Below are 21389 nucleotides of genomic sequence, written 5' to 3'. Positions count from 1 at the left end.
ATACATTAGAAGCAAAAATTCTCTAATATTTAGAATTTAATTAAATAATCCACATTTAGGAATAGAATTTCCAGGTTGTAGGGTATTGGCATTTTTAATTTTCACTTTTTAAGAAAATTTTCATTAAGCTTGTGTTTTAGTATTATGGGTGAAATCTGGATTTGTTATTGTGTGAAGTTTGTTCTTTTTCTCCTCCAAGCAAAGCTGTTTCTATTTTGTCTTTCACTCACTTCTTTACCAGAAATCATAATAGTACAGTGATAAAGTCACTTGCCATAAATGTCACCTTTGACACTTTTGCAAGGGTTTGTGTACTATTGGTCAAACGAACCACCTACGCTTCCTAAATCATCGCTTATTTCCAAAGCTTTTCTGTGCTGAAAGGCCACAGAGGGCCCTCTCAGGCTCAGATGTGTTAATGATTTGGAGATGGAGAGATAAAAAGAACATCAGTGTGAATTGTAAAGATACAGCAGTATGTGTCAAAAGTCTAAGACTGGGCATCCCCATTTGGTGCAGTGATGCCACATCAAGGAATTTACTGTAAGAAAGTAATTAAAGATGTGCACAGAAGTAAAGTTACATGGTATTAACTGTAGCTAAGTGTATAGCAGAAGAAAGTTAGAAACATCATTAAGGTTCTACAATAGAAGAAACCTGATTTATATAAGTAAGTTAGGTAGGTTTCTATGGAAAAAAAAACCCACATTGTCCCAAGAAGTACACATGACACGTTGTTAAATAAAGAAAGCGGGGGTTGCCCTGGTCTGTGTGGCTCAGTTGGTTGGAGTGTGGTCCCATAACCAAAGGGTTTCAGGTTTGGTCCCCGCTCAGGGCACATGCCTAGATTGTGGGTTTGAACCCCAGTCGAGGTGCATACGATCCCTGGTCTAGGCTTGTACAGGAGGTGACCAATTGATACTTCTCTCTTACATCAATGTTTCTCTCTTTTCCTTCCTCTCTCTAAAAGCAATGAAAAAAATGTCCTCAAATGAGGATTAATAAAAGAAGAAAATAGGATGAAAATAGTTTAAAGAATACAACTTCTTTTGCAAATATATTCATGGAAAAATATCTGGAAGGATATAAAAAAGGCATTAATAGTGCCTGTTTCAGGAATGTGGAATGATGGAGGGATTCTATTTTCTTCTTTTTGTCATCCATCTCTGTAACTTTCATATAATGAACATATATCATTTTTGCAACAATAAGATTTTGTTTGCTTGGGTCACAATTCTGTGTTAAGAACGAACACTAGAGCCCTGGCTGGCACAGCTCAGTGGATTGAGCTCGGGCTGCGAACCAAAGTGGCAGAGGTTCAATTCCCAGTCAGGGCACATGCCTGGGTTGCAGGCCATGACCCCTAGCAACCGCACATTGATGTTTCTCTCTCTCTCTCTCTTTCTCCCTCCCTCCCCTCTCTGAAAATAAATAAATAAAATCTTTAAAAAAAAAAGAAGACAATTAGGCTGTGAGAGAATTGAGGAGTGAGATGTGGGAGGAATACATTTAACAAAACATATTATCTGGGAGTAGTTTTGAATTATTTTTGTGCACTTCCTTTACCTCTGCTCTCCAAACTTTTTAAAGGACTCTAAGCACACATATCCAGAGATGACTAGTATCTTACAGAGAATAATAGTGTTTTCCTTTCGTTTTTAAAAGGCTTCTGTACTTATTCCTTCACTGTGGGTGGAGAATTTATGCTCCCAGTAAAAACATGCAGAGAAGTAGATTTGACAGCCTCTCTTGATATTAAATTTAAGAAAGGTATATAATGCCTCTTTGGGTTTTTTTTTAATTTAGTTTGGGAAGACCAAATTTCTAGAATAACATTCTCTTTGTAATACCCCTTCTTTGAATCTCACTGTGGGGAAACAAATCTTTTGGTCAGAGAAAGTAGCTTTATTTACTATGAGTTTCTTACTGCTTCACAATGTCCAAGTTACGTTGTACACAAAGCAAATATGATTGCATGAGATGGGCTCTGTAATGGCGGAGGATACTCTAAGTAATCTAAAGTTACTATTATAGCAAACTAACCAGAGCTATCATACACAATAAAATTGAATGCTGTGCAGTTTATGAGATGTGGAAAAACTGGCATACGTACCCACCGATGATGGCACTTACAGCTGGTTCAGTATTTATGGAAAAAATTCTAGCAATATGTAAGAACGATGAAAAAGGGTTTTCACCCTTCAAAGAAAGAAATGATTTGTACAAAATTTTACAAAAACCACCTGTTTACTATTCTCTCAAGATACAACTTCAGAGTAACTGTACCACAAAAGAGAGTTCAAGGCCCCTTCCAACTTGGAGTCACTGATTCTAGGACCCATAAAATTCACAGAATTTTAGATATAGAAGGAAACTTAAAAATATAACCAGATGACCTCAGAGTTGAAAAGTTTTTCCTGGGGTCCCCTGGGAATAACTGAAGAGGCCAGGTTTGCAGTTGATTATTATATAATCATGAGTTATCCACCTTTCACACAAAACCTGTGCACTCAGTAAGGAGGCAGCTCCCCATGAAGAATTCCAGGGCCGGAAGTGAGTTGTTTTCAGGTTGGTCAAGGCAGAGTCATGTTGAAAGCATCTTAGGGAGCTTGTTCTCTATTTTACAGAGGAAGAAAACAAGGTGTAGAGAGATGGAGCATTCTGGCTCATGGTCAGTGGACTTGCCCTAATTGATTTCTGCAGGAGAGAGGTGGTGTGAGAAGTGGGCTAACATTGTGAATTGGGCCTGACTCTTTGGGCTGGGATTTGGATGAAGACATAAGAGATTTGGATGAAGGCGTAAGAGATGCAGAAGCAAACGTTGGTTAAGCGAGTACACCACGTGGGGTGCTGCTCCCTCTACATTCCAGACAGACAATAGCTCTGGAAATGGTGTGAATGGCACCCCACGCCCACAATTAACCTCAAAGAGATGTTAATTTCACAGTCATACTGAGGACCATTTATATTCAGGCAGTGTCAGAAAACAAGCATTTATTTGGAACTAAAAGAACAATTTGTCTCTTTTCTTTTGCATTATCTGCCCCATTAATTTTCCCAGAATAAAACATCTCCAAACAGACCCTCCCTGCTCCCAGAATGCCCTGCATACAGGTCTAGGCAAACGAGAGAACTCCAAACAGAAGAAAAGGCACTTCTACATTGCTGGGGAAGACAGGACCAACAGTCCCCTCCAAGGATGGTGTTTTCTGGAAATAAAGCTAAAGCAGTACACACATGTTCTTCAGTCTCCTCTTTCACTAGCGACATGATGATGTCCTTCCAGAGTCCATTACATTTGTGACACTTTCCCCTCAGACTGCTGATATTATTTATGACCACATGGTTATGGTTTTAAAGGGTAACTCTGCCTTTCTCTTCTTCTCATGGTTCCTCAGTCTTGGGCACTATTGGCACTTTAGACTGGATACTTCTCGGTGAGGGGAAGGAGTCGTCCTGTGTATTCCAGGACATTTAGCAGCATCCCTGGCTTCTACCCAGCAGATGCCACCAACATACTCCTCCCCTATGTTCCCCATTCATGACATCCAAAAATGTCTTTAGACATTGTCAAATGTCCCTGATTGAGATCTAGTCCCAGCAAGCAAGTCACCAAAAAGTGAACCGCAGAAGGCACCCAAAGGTTTCCCAGAGCTGGGTCCAAGTCCCACGGTTTTGGCTTTCTGAACTTCTTGGTCCTAGTCTATTAGGCCACCTAACATGTTGAAACAAAAATCAAAACCCAGGAATGTGGGACTCTTTGGGAAATCATAGGGATATGAACCAACTTAATTTTTCATCCTACTTCATCACGATTACTTCCTTCATCTGTGTTTTATTAGCGCCAATCTATGTTCTCTATCCCTAAATATACTACTGCTTTGCCAAGTTTCCTGTATAATAGTGATACCTACCATGTATTGAACTCTACTATGTGCCAGGTTTTGTATTACATACCTTATATTGTCCCAACAACCCAGAGTTAGGTACGGGTTGTCTTCATGTCACTGGAATGTAAGCTCCATGAGGGCAGGTACTCTATTATGTATAGTTTACTAATGTACCTTCAAGGTTTTGCACAGTGGTGAACATATACCATATTTTTCAGACCATAAGACAGACCTAGGTTTTAGAGGAGGAATACAGGGGAAAAAATTGAAGCAAAAAATGTGGTAAAATATTTAATAACATAAATAACATAATATATCACCAAGGTAAATGTAAACAGAACTCAACAGCAGCATTAACAACCATTATTCCTCCCAAATTTGGAGGTGGGGGAGTGAGTCTTATATTCTGAAAAATATGGTAATTGTGCGTGGACCAGTGCCCAATAAATATTCTTTAAAGTGAATCAGTGATTGAATATATTGTATTGAAGATCTTTGACTTCTCTGTTTGGTAACCCAAACCCACACTTTCAGCAAATCCTGCTTTCTCTACTTTCCAAAAACATCACATCCTCACTGTTACTGCTACGACTCCGATCCAGGCCAGTGTGATCTCTTACCAGGATAACCTCAACAGTCTCCTACCTGGTCTCCTGGTTTCTGCCCTCCTCCTGCTGTGATCTGTTATCAACCCAGCAACCAGGGGATCCTTTAAGACAGACAATTCTGGTGACTCCACTCAAAACTTTCCAGTGCCTTCCCATCTCACTCAAGTAAAAGCCAAGGTTCTGTCAGGGGCCCTGCAAAGTTCTAGATGATGTGTCCTCTCTGCTGCTTCTCTGATTTCATTCCCTTCTATTCTCTCCTCAAATCTTTACTCACATGCCATTTTTTTTCAATGAGACCTTCTCTGGCCACTCCATTTAAAGTTGTAACCCTCCTGACCCTCTTTACTGCTTAATTTTCCCTCATTGCATTGATCACCTTCTGATAAGCCAGAATTTAAGTTCTACAAAGGGAGGGAATTTTTGTCTGTTTGTTTGCTATTAAATTTCTAGTACCTAGTACCACCATGTAGTACCAAACACTCCAATATTTGTTCATCATTAAATGAATGAATAAGTGAGTCAGGACACAGAGACGCTGAGTGGCAGGGCTAGAATACGAACCTAGGCTGCCAGCCTGAAAGCCCTGTTTTTCTCCCAAAAGTTCTCAAATGTGGCTGTGCATCAGAACCACCAGCGGGTGGGGCATGCTAGTTCAAATGCAGATTCCTGGTGGTCATGCTGGGTCTGAGGAGTCCAAGTATGGGGAGGGGAGTTAACAAAGTGTACTTTAACAAGCTCCATAGAAAGTCCTACGTAGCTAGTCTGCTGGCTCAGCAGACCCTATAATGGAAACTTACAATGTGATCTGGGAGCCACCACATCAGAAGCAGCTGGATCAAAGCCTGAGATCTGAAGCTAGACTTTTGGGCAGTGAATCCTAACTCTACGGCTCACTGTCCTTGTGACTATTTTTCTTTTCTCCCTTTCTTTCATTTTTTAATCAGAAACTGAGAAAAGGACCTTAATATCTAACTGTGTTGAACATCCTCATAGTAGAATCCCATGCCTGCAATTTCCTAACTATATGACCTTGGGTCAATTACTTGCCTTTTTAAAAATCAGTTTCACATCTGTAAAGTGTGGATACTACTAGTCTCTATCTCATAAAATCACCGTGATGATTCAATAGATTTAGGTTATGAAATCACCAGAACAGTACTTGGCATGGAGCAAACATTCTATGTATGTTTACTGTTGTTATTGCGAATACCACTACTTTCTAGGCCACAGCCCAGACCTATGGAATCAGTCTCTGCAGGCTGGGCCCTAGGGCATTCAAAAGAAGTCTGCGGTGTGATTCTGATGCACACAGAGGCTTGAGTAGCCCCGCCCCAGTCTGTCCTATGGGGGATAGGAGTCAGTCTCCCCCAGTGAGACAACCACATGCTCAGTAGATGCTGACTGGGTAGCAGCAGTTTTTTGGCCTCTTGAGAAACACAAGAGACTCCTGGCTTGGCTAGAAATGCAGCATACAAGTTTGGAGTGGCTAAGGAAGCTCAGAGATGAACCAGCCCAAATGTTCATTTTTGTAGCTAATGAAGCTACAAAAATAAGTGATTGAATCACCCCTGTGTTAATCCTCCCAAAACAAAGGCAAAAGAATTTCTCTACAGCCTGGTTAGCATGGTCTAAGGACCAACACAGCCAGCGTCACCATGAAGCGAGCACATTAGAAATGCAGCTTCCCCACCCCCATCCCAGACCTACTGCATCAGAAACACTATTCCAGACCATGGCTCTCAGACTCGGCTGCATGTCAGAACTAGTTGGGAAGGTTTAAAAATTTGATAACTGGATTTTGTCCCAAGAGATGCTGAGCCACTTGCTCCACTTTGAGAACTGAGCACTGGGATTTAAAAGTCTCCCTGGGTGATTTTAACAAGCGGCTAGATATGATAACCTTATGTCAGTTGAGCTAGATGCCAATCACTCTCCAGATATTCTGAAATGGGAGAAAGGGAATTATCAAGCCAGGCTTGGGGTTGAGGCTCCTGCTTCTTTTCTGTGGGGAACGTCCAAATCAGGAAGAGATTGCAATTACCATGTAGAAACAAACAGTATTAAAGTAATAGAAGATCATATATTTATGTATAAATATGCATATACAGACGCTGTCTCATCGCTGGCATCACAAGTTTTACTTAATAAGAAAAGGGACAAGACAAGAAGAGTAAACTTTAAAAGAACAGAGAAAAGAAAAAGCCCCACTTGCTCACCATCTGGCCACCCAAACCCAGTAGCACCCACCCTTCTTCATGTGACAATGCAAGTTTTAAATACTAAATGCACATGTCCCCTCTGTTGACTTTGCTCACGCTGGTACTCATTTTCAGACCTACCGAAGTGGATGACTGCATTTAGCCCTGTGCTTTTTTTGTTTTCCCCAATTAGACTGCTGCTTAGAATTTTTCCCTTTATAAGCATGTTTTATGAAGAGAATGCATAATTGTCTCTTGAATCCATCCCATTAACTGTCTGGCACTTCGGTTGCTCTTCTGTGACCTAGAGATAACTTCTAGCCTATCTCCCTTGTGGAGAAGATTACATGAGATAATGAGAGCAAAGATGCTTTGAAAAGGGATAAAGGAGCTTAAGACCAGTGGGACAGAGGAAGCGTCACCAATATAACTCCATTTGTTGGGGGCCAATGTGCCAGGCATTGGGAAGTTTACATATTTTGCTTCTGCTGCTCACAACAACCTGCAAAGCATTACTACCCTTGTTTTATAAGCAGGAAATTGAGGCTCAGAAAGATGCAATAACAAGGTCAAGGTTTCACCACCAGTAATTGAGAAAGTTTCAAACCTAGTTTTCCTGGCCCTGAAGGCCCTGGTCTTGAAGCAGTCATTCAGAGACTACTTCAAGAGGTTCTGATGTCATTGGTCTGTAGGGAGGACTGGACTTGGGAATTTTTGAAAGATCCAGATAATACTAATAGGCAGCAGTGTATGAGAACTACTAGGCTAACTACCCCTAAAGAGACTAGTCATTATATTACTAAAAAAATGTATGTAATAAAATTATACATGGTCGAAAGTATATCTTTCTGGCCAAACCAATGAATAGAAATATCCATCATTTTTGTGTATGACTTTAGATAGCCCTAGATATACACACAGCATGACTTATAGTATGTAACCAATATTTCCTGCATATATATAAGGGGTTGAATGGAGGATGAATCAGAATAAACAAAAGAATAACACAGCTGAACAACTACACCAGGAAAGATGTATTCTTTTTGTTTTTATTCATTTAAAATTTTTTTGCATATAGAAAAAATTAGGAGCCCTAGGGACTTGAAGTCAAGTGATTTCTGTTTGGCTGTCCACTGTGAAAAAAGTCAGATAAACTCTCTGAAACTGAGTGTTGTTATTGATTAAATGGGAAAAGGATCCTGAGACTTTTGTGGTAATAGGTAAGATTATTGTCTATTAAAAAAGCTTTGTAAATAGTAAAGTGCTATAGAAATGCAAAGGAATATTATTATTTTTATTGTATAAGTGAGAAAAACCCAGTATGTGTAACTCTGACCAGAGCTTTTCAAAAGATAGCCTGTGTCGGAGCTCCTTGGAGAGTCAGTGAACATGCGGGTTCCTGGGCTCCACTCAGAGCTGGAGTCAGCGCATCTGGAGACAGCGCTTCAGGCCGCACTGACCTGCGAGCGTCACTCATCCCCACCTGCGAAGGACTTGATACCTGTGCGCCACTTCATCTCGGAACGTCAGAACTTTAAGGCAAATTATAAAGTAGAAAAGTGTTCATTTCCTTAAATAAGTGTTAACAGGTTTTAACCACTAAGTATTGTTTCATCACGGGGTGAGGGTGGTAGGAAAGAAGGTGAAATAGCAGCTTAGGTTTGAGATAAGAAAAAAGAAAGACGAAGAGGATGGAGATGGGAAAGAGGACGTCTACAGGGAGGTAGAATCAATGCTTCCAAGTTTCGACTAGTGTAAGTCCTCAACTAACCAATCCTGGCTCCCACTTGAGTACCCTTTTTGCAGTTGTCTAACATGAAAGTAAACGGGAGAGTTTATGGCAAAATTTATTTGGTGGGACGCAAGGTCCAGCACGCCAAAATGTTAGGTGGTATGAACCTAAGTGCTAAAACACCCATTTGAGAAAATTTTTAAGGTAAGTGATTCTCTTCCATAAGAACACAGTCACACGCTGCACCAGGCCAGCGTGGGAACTCAGAGAGAGCGGTGGAGCAGGGACCCTCGGGATCTGTCCCTCAGCAGAAGTGTAGAAAAACCTGGCAAAAACCGTAAGTATCACCATGGCTAGGTAGCTCAGTTGGTTGGAGTGTTGTCCTGTAACACCAAAAGGTTTCAGGTTCGATTCTGATTCAGGGCACATACTAAGGTTGCAATTTCAATTCCCAATCGGGCGGTTACGGGAGGCAAAGAATTGGTGTTTCTTCCTCACAACGATGTTTCTTTCTCTGCCTCTCTCCCCCTTCCTCTCTCTGAAATCCATTAAAAATATATCCTCGGGTGAGGATCAAGAAAAAAAAAAACTATCAGTGTCAACCTTACTGAACTATGGAAGATAGTCAAAGGTTTATAGAACCAAGTGAATGCTTAACTAAGAAAAGGCCACCGAAACATGGGAAAGCATTTCTGCAGCGTTTTCTCTTCCCGAAGCCGCGCTATTTTCCCTGATTTAGCAGTGGTCTTAAACAGACGAGCCCACAATTCCAGTGTAGGCACCAGGTTAGAGACAGAAGCAATTGTACTCCCAAGGAGTATGTTTGTCTGTTTTGACCTCACTGGGGTTTCTCTTAAGAACTAACACAGAGGGCTCCCCACCCCCCACTTCACTTGGAAATTTATCAGGGCTGAGGAGCTGTCTGGAAAACAGTCCCCTAAAACACTAAAAGACAAAGAACAAGCACCACTGTCTGAGGCCAAAAGTATCTATTGGGGCAAACAATAGATACACCAAATGTACAGGGAAGAAAGCTGAAGAATCAGAATTTTTTTTTTTTGCGGGGGGGTGTGTGGGAAATAGGACTTTTAAAAGTTCTCATATATACTAAAGAATCTAAAAAGACATGTGTATGCCCAGGGCAAGACACACAATCAGAAAAGACCTGAGAAAACCATACACTTTCATCTCTGGCTGATCTTTAGGCTCAGAACAAGCAGGAAGTTAAGGTTACTGCAGAGTTGAAAAATGACCTGGCTAAGGACAGAGAGATTCAACACAGAGCCAAAGATGTGAAGAATTTTTTCTTCTTTACTTTTCCAGACCTTCTTCTTCTTTTTGGCTTTGAGCATTTAAGGAAATCTCCACTCACACCACCAACTGAGCAATAAGCTAAAAACATAGGGACTTCAGAGGATTCCCATGACAAAAAATATAGTCTTTACAAAAACAGCTCAGAAAACTCACTGAGCAAACAACTCGCTGTGACCTACTGTGAGCAACAGCAAAACCCCCAGGGAGGACAGAGAATTTGATTTCCAGGGTAACACTTAAAATGGCAAGTTTCCAATTAAAAAATTATGAGGCATACACAGACATAAGAAAGTACAGCTCACTCAAAGGAAAAAAAAATAAATTAACAAGACCTGCCTATGAGGAAGCATAAATACTGGTCTTACTAGACCAAGATCTTTAATCAACTGCTCTAAATCTGCTCAAAGAACCAAAGGAAACCAAGGACAAATAATTAAAGGAAACCAGGACAATGAAGATTCACAAAATAGAGAATATCAATAGAAAGATGAAATATACAAAGAAAACCCAAACGGAAATTTTGAAACTGAAAAGTACAATTAATTACAATTAAAAATGCATTAGAGAGCTTAACAATAGATATTTTTAGCAGATAGAAAGAACTAGTAAACTTTAAAATTGGTCAAATAAAATTATCCAGTCTGTGGAGCAGAGAGAAAAATAAGAAAAACCACAAAGAACCTAGGGACCCATGAGACACCCTCAGGTGTACCAACATATGCAAATAAGAATTCCAGCGAGGAAAAAGAAAAGGGCAGAAAAAATATTTGAACAAATTATGCTTAAAACCTTCTCAAATGTGATAAAAGACATGACTCAACACATACAAGAAGTCTGACAAATTCCAAAATACACACAATAAACACAATGAGATTCACACTGAAAAATAATAAAGCTGTTGAAAGATAAAGACAGAGAATCTTGAAAGCAGCAAAAGAGAAGCAATTCATTGTACGAAAGTGATCCTCAATAAGATTAACAGGCAATTTCTCATCAGAAGCAAAGGAGGCAGTGGGATTACATATTTAAAGTGCTAAGATAAAAAACTGTCAGTTTTACCCTTTGTGACAGTATGGTTGGACCTGGAGAACATTATGCTAAGTAAAATAAGCAAGTCAGAGAAAGACAGACACTATATGATTTCACTCATATGTGGAATCTAATGAGCAAACTGAACTAACAAGTAAATAGAGACAGACTCATAGAGAGCAAGTGGATAGCTCTGTTCAGTGTGTGTGTGTGTTCAGTGTAGTGGGTGGAGGGATTGTGCAAAAAGGAAAAAGGCCTCATGGACAACAGTATGGTGACTGCTGGGGGGAGGAGGGCATAAGGGGAATAAATGGTACGGTAATGGAAAAATACAATAAAACACACAAAATTTCAAAAAATATTTCATTAATATTTTGATATTAATGAATTTTTTAAATGTGAAAACTTGTGAGATATAGCTAAAGCAGTGCTCAGAGGGAAACTCATAGCTGTACATTTCTACATTAAAAAATTTCAAGTCAATAACCCAACTTTATACCTAAAGGAACTAGAGAGAAAAAAGCAAACAACCCAAAGCCAGTAGAAAGAAGAAAGTATTAAAAATAAGTTTGGAAATAAGTGCAATTGAGTTTATAAAACAATTATGAAAACCAATAAAACCAGAAGTTAATTCTGAAAATATTAACAAAAATGGACAAAGCTTGAGCTAAACTAAGAAAATCAGACAGCTCAAAGTACTAAAATAAGAAATAAAAGTACAGACAGTACTACCAACTTACAGAAATAAAAATCATTACAAGAGAATAATATGAATAATGTATACCAACAAATTAGATAACAGACGAAATGATCATATCCCTAAAAACACCCAAACTACCAAAACTGACTTAAAAAAAAAAACAGAAAATCGAATAGACCTGTGCAGGTGAAGTAGTCAAAAACCTTCCTACAAAGAAAACCTCAGGGCTAGATGGCTGCACTGGTGGCTTCTACCAAACTGGTGGATTCTCTCAAACTCTTCTCAAAAATAGAAAAGGAGGAAATATTACCTAACTCATTCCAAAAGGCCAACACTACCCCAATACCAAAGCCAGACAGAGATATCACGAGGGAACAGAACAAAATGAATATAGGTGCAAAAATGTTCAATAGAATACCAGCAAACTGAATGCAGTAAGTAGCCTACCAAAAGCATCATATGCCTTATTCAAATGGGATTTATTCCAGCAATGCCAGGGTGGTTCCACATATGAAAATCAATCAATGTATTACATTACATTAATAGAATGAAGCAAACACACACACACATGGTTCCTCAACAAGATAAACGTAGAATTAGCATATAACATAGAAATTCCACTTCTAGGTATATATGAAAAAGAACTGAATAGAGGTACACAAACAAGAACTTAAACAAAATAGGCAAAAGATACAAACAACACAAATGTCTATCAATAGATAAATGGCTAAACAAAATATGTTATATTCATATAATTGAGTATTACTCAGCCATAAAAAGAAATGAAGTATTGATATATACTAAGATGTGGATTGACCTTGTAAACATTATGAAAGCTAGATACAAAGAGCCACATATTGTATGATTCCATTTATATGAAATGTCCAGAATAAGAAAATTCACAAAGATGGAAAACATATTTGTGGTCTCCAGGGTGTGGGAGAGGGGAGGATAAGTGACTGCTTCATAGTTGTTACAGGGCTTCTTAGTGGGGCAATGAAAAAGTTCTGAAACTAGACCAGGCTGGTGTGGCTCAGTGGATTGAGTGCTGGCCTGAGAACTGAAGGGTCGCTGGTTCGATTTCCAGTCAGGGCACATGTGTGGGTTGTGGGCCAGGTCAGTCGCTAGTGGGGCGGGGGGGTGTGCCAGAGGCAACCACACATTGATGTTTCTCTCCCTGTCTTTCTCATTCCCTTCCCCTCTGTCTAAAATAAATAAATTAAAAAAGAAAAAGTTCTGAAACTAGATATCTATGATGGTTTTACAATATTATGAATGTACTTAATGTCATTGAATTGCATACTTTAAAAAGTTTAAAATAGTAATTTTATATTATGTGTATTTCACCACAAAAGGGAGCCAAATATGAAAAAGCGCACTGAGGAAAGTCCCTTATCCCACCCTCTACCTGATCCCCTATTCCACCCTGACTCATAGAGATAAATATTTTTGGAGTTAATTGTGTATTTTTCTGCTATATATTTATGACATGTAAGCAAGTACAAATATATGTTCTTATAGCTCTTTTTTCATTATATACATCTACTGATTTTTAGTTATTATTTTTCAGTTATCAATATACCATGGAGGTTTCCCCAGAGCAACACATAGAGATGGGCCCTCCCTTTCCAACTGCAGACGCCCACTGTGAGGGCTCTCATTCATTTGGAGACTTACTGAATATCACTCAGCCCCTTTTAATGGAGTTGTTAGCTAAGGCTGTGGAGGTAACCATTTTGCAATGTATCAAATCAATGTGTTGTACACCTTAAATTTACACAGGGTTATAATCAATTATATCTCAATAAAGCTGGGGAACAAAAGAAGAAAAGTTCAGCACTTTCCTCCCTTTATTTCCAATCTCAGTTACTAGTTATGCTTTTCATTAAAAGTCTAAAAGATCCAGCCCTGACTGGTGTGGCTCAGTTGGTTGGGCACTGTTCTTCAAAGCAAAAGGCTGCTGGTTCAATTCCCAGTCAGGGCACATGCCTGGGTTGCAGCTTTGGTCCCTGGCCATGGAACATACAAGAGGCAATCAATCAATGTTTTTCTCTTCTTTCTCCCTCCTTTCCCCTCTCTCTAAAGATAAATAAATGAAATCTTTTTTTTTTTAGTGTAAAAGGTCCAAATTACTACAGTCATATATAAAACCAGAATCTATGGAACCTGCCAGGGTCTAAATGCAAGGTGATTAATTTCCTTGTGCTATTTCTCATCTATGTATCTCCCATAGCCTTCTTCTCATGACAAGAAATACTTGGGACTGGTGATAGCAGTTGAAAGCTCAAACCATGTGAGAGTCTGCAGGATATAAACCCTAACCATTGATTGCCATTTTAGTATTTTTTCCACATTTGCAGGTGAGTAGGAAGAGAGGGAAATAAATAGGTCACTTGCTACAGGCTTCAGAAATTCTTATAGGATCCCATAAACCCAATTAAAAATGTTTTATTCATTTACTTCTAGAGAGAGGGGAAGACAGGGAGAAAGAGAAGGAGAGAAGCATTGATGTGTGAGGGAAACCTAGATCGGTTGCCTCTCACACATGCCCCAAGCAGGGACAGGGCCTGCAATCTAGGCATGTGCTCTGACTGGGAATCAAACCAGGGACATTTTGCTCTGCAGGACAATGCCCAACCAACTGAGCCACACTGATCAGTGCAGCTCCCAAACTCAATTTTTGACTCTGACCCTGGAATGCATCACAGTAAGCCTTCTGGGATCCTCAGCATTTCAAATAGCGTCTCTCTTGCAAGCATCAAAGGAAACCAGCAATCTCTCAACTGCTTCAGTAATTCAAATCAGGAAAGAAACTGTCAGTAACTTCTGAAGTAAACCCAACCCAACTCCAGATTTCAGCAACCATAAAATAAATTAATTTCTTTACACATAGGTTTAACGTATTGGGTGAATGGAAGCCAAGGAAATGAGTTTGTACAAGGTGCCATGATTAGTCTTGATTATGATTCAGCAAAAATTCTCCGGTGTGGACTCTCCACTTACAAGTTAAATTTTGAACGTGGCATGGCGGACTCCTGGGCTGCAGCAAAGGCAGCTCATACACTGAGCTCTCCCTGAGCTGCCTATTTCAACCTTATCTGTCCTTCAAGAGCAGGGCCAACATCACCTCCTCGTAGTCCATAACACCATCTCATAAAGACTTTCTTCTCCACTGTGCATCACTTGCACTCAGCTGCATCCACAGTGTCTGGCACATAGTAGGCACTCAATAAAGCTGTGTTGACTATTGAATGAAGGCTGTTATATTCTGCCCTTTAATTCTAGGTAGTCCCCTGTATCACTCAGGGATATACAGGCATATGCACTCACTCCAGGCCAGGTTCTCGTCCCCTGACAATATCTGCCCTTTCAAGGCCGGCAGCTCAAAAGGCTGCCAGTGGCTCTGCAGGGTCTCCAGATGTGAACCTGTACAGGATTCTGGGAGAAGGCAATCATCCTTGAGAAGCAGATGCTTCTTGGGCTTGAGCCTCTCCTGTCCCTTGACCTCTTCTGCCTTGAGTTTGAAGGAGGCCAGGAGAATGCCAGAGGAGCCTGCGCTGTAGGTCCAGCTTGGCCTGCGTGGGCTTGGTGCTCAGCAGCCTCTCCAGGCTCCAGGGCTGGGCTAGGGTGGCCTTGCTAAGTGCAGAGAACTCTCAGTGGGGGCTGGCTTCTGAGGAGGGGGATATATGTAGTATATACCTGGGAAGCATACATATATTTGATACATGTATATGGTATTACCTGTGCTTGCCAGTAAACTCAGATGAGAGGACCTGTTTTCTCTGGTAGTCGCTCATTACTGTGTTATTTTCTTAAATGACTAATTTTTGAGTTACTGTGTAAATGGTTGTTTTTTTTCTATTAATGATGTTATATACTACTAACATTATTCTGAATTGTTATGTATTACTAACAATATTCTGAATATATATATACACATATATCTATATATATGGTTTGTGTTTGTGTGTGTGTATGTGTGTGTTTATATATGCACATACACACACAGATTGATTTTAAAGAATTAGCTGGTGGTATCCGGCAAGTTTGAAATCTGTAGGGCAGGTTGCCAGGCTTGAAACCCTTAGGAAAGATATGATGCTGTTGTCTTGAGGCAGAGGTTTTTCTCTAGGAAACCTCAGTTTTTACTCTTGAGGCCATCAACTGATTGGATAAAGCCCACCTACATTATTGAGGGTTACTCTCCGTTACTGATTGTAAATGTTAACCACATCTACAAAAATATACTGATTGTAAATGTTAACCACATTTACAAAAATACCTTCACATCAACACCTAGGTTAGCGTTTGATTAAATAACTGGGTATTGTAGTCTAACCAAGTTGACACACACAATTAAGCGTCACCCCTCCTCGTCTGATTTATAAACACCCCCATGGGTGGCACCTCGGCTGTGCTGAGGACTTTGTGTGGCTCTGCTGCCATCCACTTACCTCAATCATTTCTGGCCCTGGTCCATTCTTTCTTTTGTAAATGTCCGTTAAGTTTTAAAGTCCTCATCAGCTTTAATTCTTGGTGAACGCTAGTCTCTTCCTGGGATATCCAGAAATATGCCTTGCCTGGTCCCTAGCTCCACTGCTAACTAGGCTTATCTCTGGTAACTCGCATGGTATAAGGTTTAGTAGTTCTCTTTGATGCCACAGCCACCATGTACTGTCATGCGGGTTGTGTGGTGCACAGCTCCGGTCAGTAGGGTTCACATCTGAGACTATGTCAATGGTAACCTCTAGTGTAGTACTGCACATAAGCCCTACAACCCTAAACAGAGGACCCACTTTTATCCATCCATTAATTCATCCATCCATTGTCCATTCATCACCCCATCATCAGTTCTATCCACTTCAGTCATCTCTGAGGGAATCCACATTCAAAACTTCATTTGACAAAACCAAAGTGTGGTGAGATTATCTGATGTTGCACCTGAAAGCAAGTTGAGAACTCCCTTAGTCATTAACCCCTCCAGGTGAATAGAGTTTGCAGATTTTCCCTGAAGGCTGATCTTCATAAGGCCTGTATGACTGATAACATGCATCTCAGAATATGCATCAGAATGCAAAAATTCATGAAAACACTTTATACATTTCCCTACAGTTAACCTTGTCATACTCTACTTAGTGTTTGGGATAAATTTTGACTACTTCTTTGATAGGATTACTCAAAATCTAACTCTCCCCTAAACCACTTCTCGCAATCTTCTTTTTCTCCAACTATCCTTGGCCTTATGCATGCATTCAACAAGTACTTGTTAGGCCCTTCCAGGAGTCAGGCACTGGACTAGACCCTGGTCCTTTTCCTCTCGGCACTTATAGTCCACTCTCTCATCAAAACTACAGACCCCGCCCCCTTGTTTCTAATTAAGATGTTTATCCAAAATGCCCAATGACATTTACAGTCTTTGAGTTGACAAAGAGAAGTATTTTTGGTTCATTCAATAAGATCAAGTCGAGCACGCAAAGGCACTTCCTTAATACACAACTGTATCTCATGCGTGCACATTATGGTTGCCTTAAGGAGAAATTAAAGGTCTGGAAGTATAAAAACACACATGAACTAAAGGAAAAAGAGATGAACCTAATAGGATTCTGTAAGCTTTATGCTTCCTTTCAGCAACAAGTTTATTAGGTGGCAATTGGTTTTGGCAAAAGATTTACATATGTTTTCTTTTGCCTGAGATTTTGGAAAACCACAAATCACAGCCCATTTGGGGCTTAGGAAACCAGACTGATGGGTTGCTACTGCCAAGAGCAAGGCTGCAGTTGGTTCAATAAGTTAGACCATCTTTCTCTCTAGAAATCCATTTCCCACCCTGCTCCAAGATAATTTAAGGACTCTTACAAAAATATGTAACTTATATCAAGATAAAAAAGAAAAAGGAAAGCAGGTAAAAAAAGCAAGAGAAGGAAAACATTAAAAGGTAGCATTGTGGGTGTACAGCTTGAAAATAGCATCCTATATTTTTTACCTTATTTGCAAGAATGTTGTTTCTTGCAATTTACCACTTAATTTCATTTTCCTAATAACTATAATTTTCTTCATATTTTATGTTTTTGAAATTGAAGCTCCTTTCTACAAAAGATGGTATCTTAGATAAATGAAATATGGTAATCAAGCACCACATAACTAAAGCTATACTTCATTTGCTAATGGTTTCATATGTGTTTTAATCATGTTTTCAATCGCTTCTCATGTCCACATTTTGTTTTTCTAATTGGGATTGTAAATTCTTTGAGGTAAGAGAGTCCCTACTGGTACCAGGCACTTTATGTATGTTCTTTCAATAATTCTGTGTGATAGGTTATTTTCATTTTACAAACAAGAAATAGGCTCAAGGAGGCAAGGTTATTTGCGAAGGACCTATAGCCAACTTAGTAGAGGAATCAGGACCTAGGCTCAAATCTGTGTGACTCCACTGCCTTTGTCTTTCACTGTGCCATCCTTCATTTTCTGTCTCAAAGTCTCAGATCAGGACTTAGTCTGCTTCCTGAAATCAAATCTGTTTATGCAGAGAACATGACCCCAGGTCAAGACTCAAAGGCTCACTTGCTTGCCTGGAGATTTCCCATTAAACTTATTGTCATTCTATGCACATTGTAGGTGCTCACTAAGTTCTTGTCAATTGAATGAAGGACTTATATCTCATTTCCTTTTTTTTAGAGTGAGCTAGTTAATATGGGAGCATCTTTGGTTTCTACTTTCTCTCTTTCATGTTGGCTCAAACTCTTTGGGATGACTTTGGTATGTTGGAGCTACCAGGAACAGAAAAAGAAAGTAGAGAGCCTCTTGAAGGGCAAATCATGCCTTTTAACTCCCCCACTTTTTTTTCCTGAAAGGGTCTTCTTGTTGAGCCCAGGGTAGTAGGAGTAATTCTCTGTGGGGAGGAGGTGGTGGGGTCTGTGTGGTTTTGACAATGGTGGGCTAGAATTTACCCTGGAAATCTTGACTAAAATGTTTTTGTGGGTCCAGGGCACAGTTAGTTTCACACCTAGGAAACTCTCTGAGGGTAAAGCCACAGCTTGGTTAAATCGGGTGACTCACAAGTGTGAAGGCTCATATTTTAGCACCTGGCAATCAGAGGCAGAATTAAACCACTTAAAAATGAACAATGATGAAAACTCAAAACCTTTGCAAGGGCTCCAGGCCATGGCATACATTAGAATCTTAACTGCACCAAAGAACTGAATCACCTTCTAGCTCATCTTTGATTCACATTAAAGGAGTATGAAGCGACAACTCTAGGCAGGCCAGCGAGCCTTTGAGCCTTTGGGTCACGTTCTCTGCTTGAACAGATTTAGTTTCAGGAGCCCCTTCTAAAAAGCAGGGTCATTATAGCATTTATTGGATAGGTTTGGAACAGGGCAATTATGAGATCCTGAAACATGTAATTTCGATTTGTAAAAATCTAAGCCTCAGAAACTTGCAGAGGTAAGAAAAGACAGCTACAGCTGTGCAAGTATATCTAATATTCAGTCCTCTTTAGTTTGAAAACTGCTCTTTGGTTTCTTCAGGAAAAATTACAATTGTGTGTGTTTTGGGGGGGTAGACTAAGGGGAGACAAAGGAGAAAGGTCCTACTACGTCCTGGTGAGTGCTTTCCGCAGCTATGTCACTGAGCAGAGAAGAAAGGAAACTGTGACCACACCCCACCTCACCTCATTACCTCTCTGTCTGGGAGGATTTGCAGATTTTGTAGGACTTCAACTTAATTTTTAACATTTCAAATATTCTTTTGGGGATTCGTTTAGAGCCAGCAATTTACAGACGTGACTGAAGTAATGAGAAATGTGTGTGCTTTGTCGCCTCCTTTAGCCAGCCCTTTGGCTGTTTCAGGCAGCTTATGCTTCATAGATTGTTACTATTAAAGAAACAAGCTGTTTAGATGTCCCACCTTTTACAGTTTTCAGAACATCGTTTCCCCCCACGGTTTGAGACACCGACTTTTACAGTAAATGCAGATGGTTATGTAATAGCTATAGGTTATATATTAGTAATACACACGCTGGGCATCCGCTTGATCAAGCCCCCAGGCCCTTGTACAACGTGGAAGAGAATATTGGTGTCTGGACTCAAAAACAAGAGAAATGAGAATTGGGTTCACATTAAAGCTAATCATTTAGCACCGCCCTCCCTCTTTTATCCCCACTGGACTTCAAGCCCTGTGAGGAGAGTCCTGTCTATTTTTGCCCACTGTTGAGTCTCCAGTTCCTCTCAAAGTGCCTGGGACATAGCAGGGACTTCACACAAATATCTGGTTAATTAATAAGTAAGTGAACGAGGCAGGGAAGAACCATGTCTGTCTATAGTGTCCCCAGATGGTAGCATAGAGCCTGATAGTAGTATGTGCTTAATAAACAATTATAAAATTGAATGTCTTCCTATAGCTTAAAATATCAAGTTATTAGGCTTTGTGGAATTCAGCAATTATTTATTATATGACTACGTTGATTTTTAGAGGCTACTTAACAGTTCAGGTTGGTGGTTCCCAAATAAAGAAAACAAGTGCCAGGTCTGACTTTATGAATGGCCCACAACAAAATGATACCTTTACAGGTGCTGCCTCTGTGCTGAGCTTTGAAAGACCAACTCCTGACTTGTTTACTTTGACTCTTATAACTCTTTTATTATGTATATTCAAAAGTCAAATCCATCCTTGTTCTGTTACAGGAGTGGAGTGAGGTGGGGAAGCCCACATTATGGAGCCATAGTAGAGAAATGACAACTAGTGCCCAGAATACACTCCCCTGGAAACAGTGTGATAGAAAGTGAGGAACAATGGATTGAGAGTTGGAAGGCCCTGGTTTTGGCATCTGCTTTGCCCAAAACTATGACTTCCTTAACTTCTTTGAGTCTTTCTCCTTGTGTGTGGCAAGAACATCTTTTGAATAAATGGTATCAAGAAAATCATATTCAGGGTAGAAAAAATAAATTATAGATAGATGATACATGTATCTGTTTGAACACAATTGCATAAATACCAATTTGCTCGTAAGTCCGTTCTTAATGATGAATTTCCAATATTTTGTTAGAGAACACAGAAATTCAAATACATGTAATAAAAAACCTATAGATGCAAAATCTACTAGATTTTTTGATGCCTAAAAAGTTCTTTTAAGTTTATGTTTGTTCTAATTTTTTCCTTTTCTTTCTATTCCAGACAAAATAATATTTGCCATCTCAATCCTAGAGTTGTATAGGACTCCTTTGCATCCCTATTCATCCAACGCATGGTACTTTGATCTACTTCAAATACTTTCTCAATATGCCATTAAAGAAACTCTAATCATTATACATCAACAGCCTACAGGAAACCACCATTTCGATGTTAGAAAAGAAACAGGAAGCACCACTTATCTGTGGGGCGGGGCAAGCTTTCTGAAGTGCTCACCTATTCTGCTGGGTTCATACTTTGGCACATAAGCTGTTAAATCATTTATAGGATTTCCCAAAACTTAACATAGTTCTTTACAATACCTTCAGGCTGGGAGGACTTTGCCAAAGAAAACACTTCGACTATACAAGTTTACATGCTAGGAAAAAAGGGTATCTATTAAAATAATTCAAAATCAAATAATAATTTGGTAGTGCTTTCAAATACTGCTGGATAGAAGAGGGGTGTCTAGGACTGTGTATACAATAGAACCTAAATTTTGAAAAACACCTATATAAATATACAAATACACATGCACACTGAGAAAGAGGGAGAGAAATATACCAATACCACAGCCACTGCTCTCTCTGGGCGATGGGTACAAGACACAGTTTTACCTACTTCTTTCTGCCTATCTGTGTTATCCAAATGATATCTAATAAACGAATATTACTTTTGGAATCAGAAAATGTTATAAAAAGAAATATTATTAAAGCTATATTAAATGAAACCCAGGCGCTTTGCAAACATTCC

The sequence above is a fragment of the Phyllostomus hastatus genome, unplaced genomic scaffold, assembly GCF_019186645.2.
Source record: "Phyllostomus hastatus isolate PE091 unplaced genomic scaffold, TTU_PhHast_1.1 phas_scaffold_129, whole genome shotgun sequence".
NCBI classification, from domain to species: Eukaryota; Metazoa; Chordata; class Mammalia; order Chiroptera; family Phyllostomidae; genus Phyllostomus; species Phyllostomus hastatus.
Note: the sequence above shows the minus strand (reverse complement) of the source record.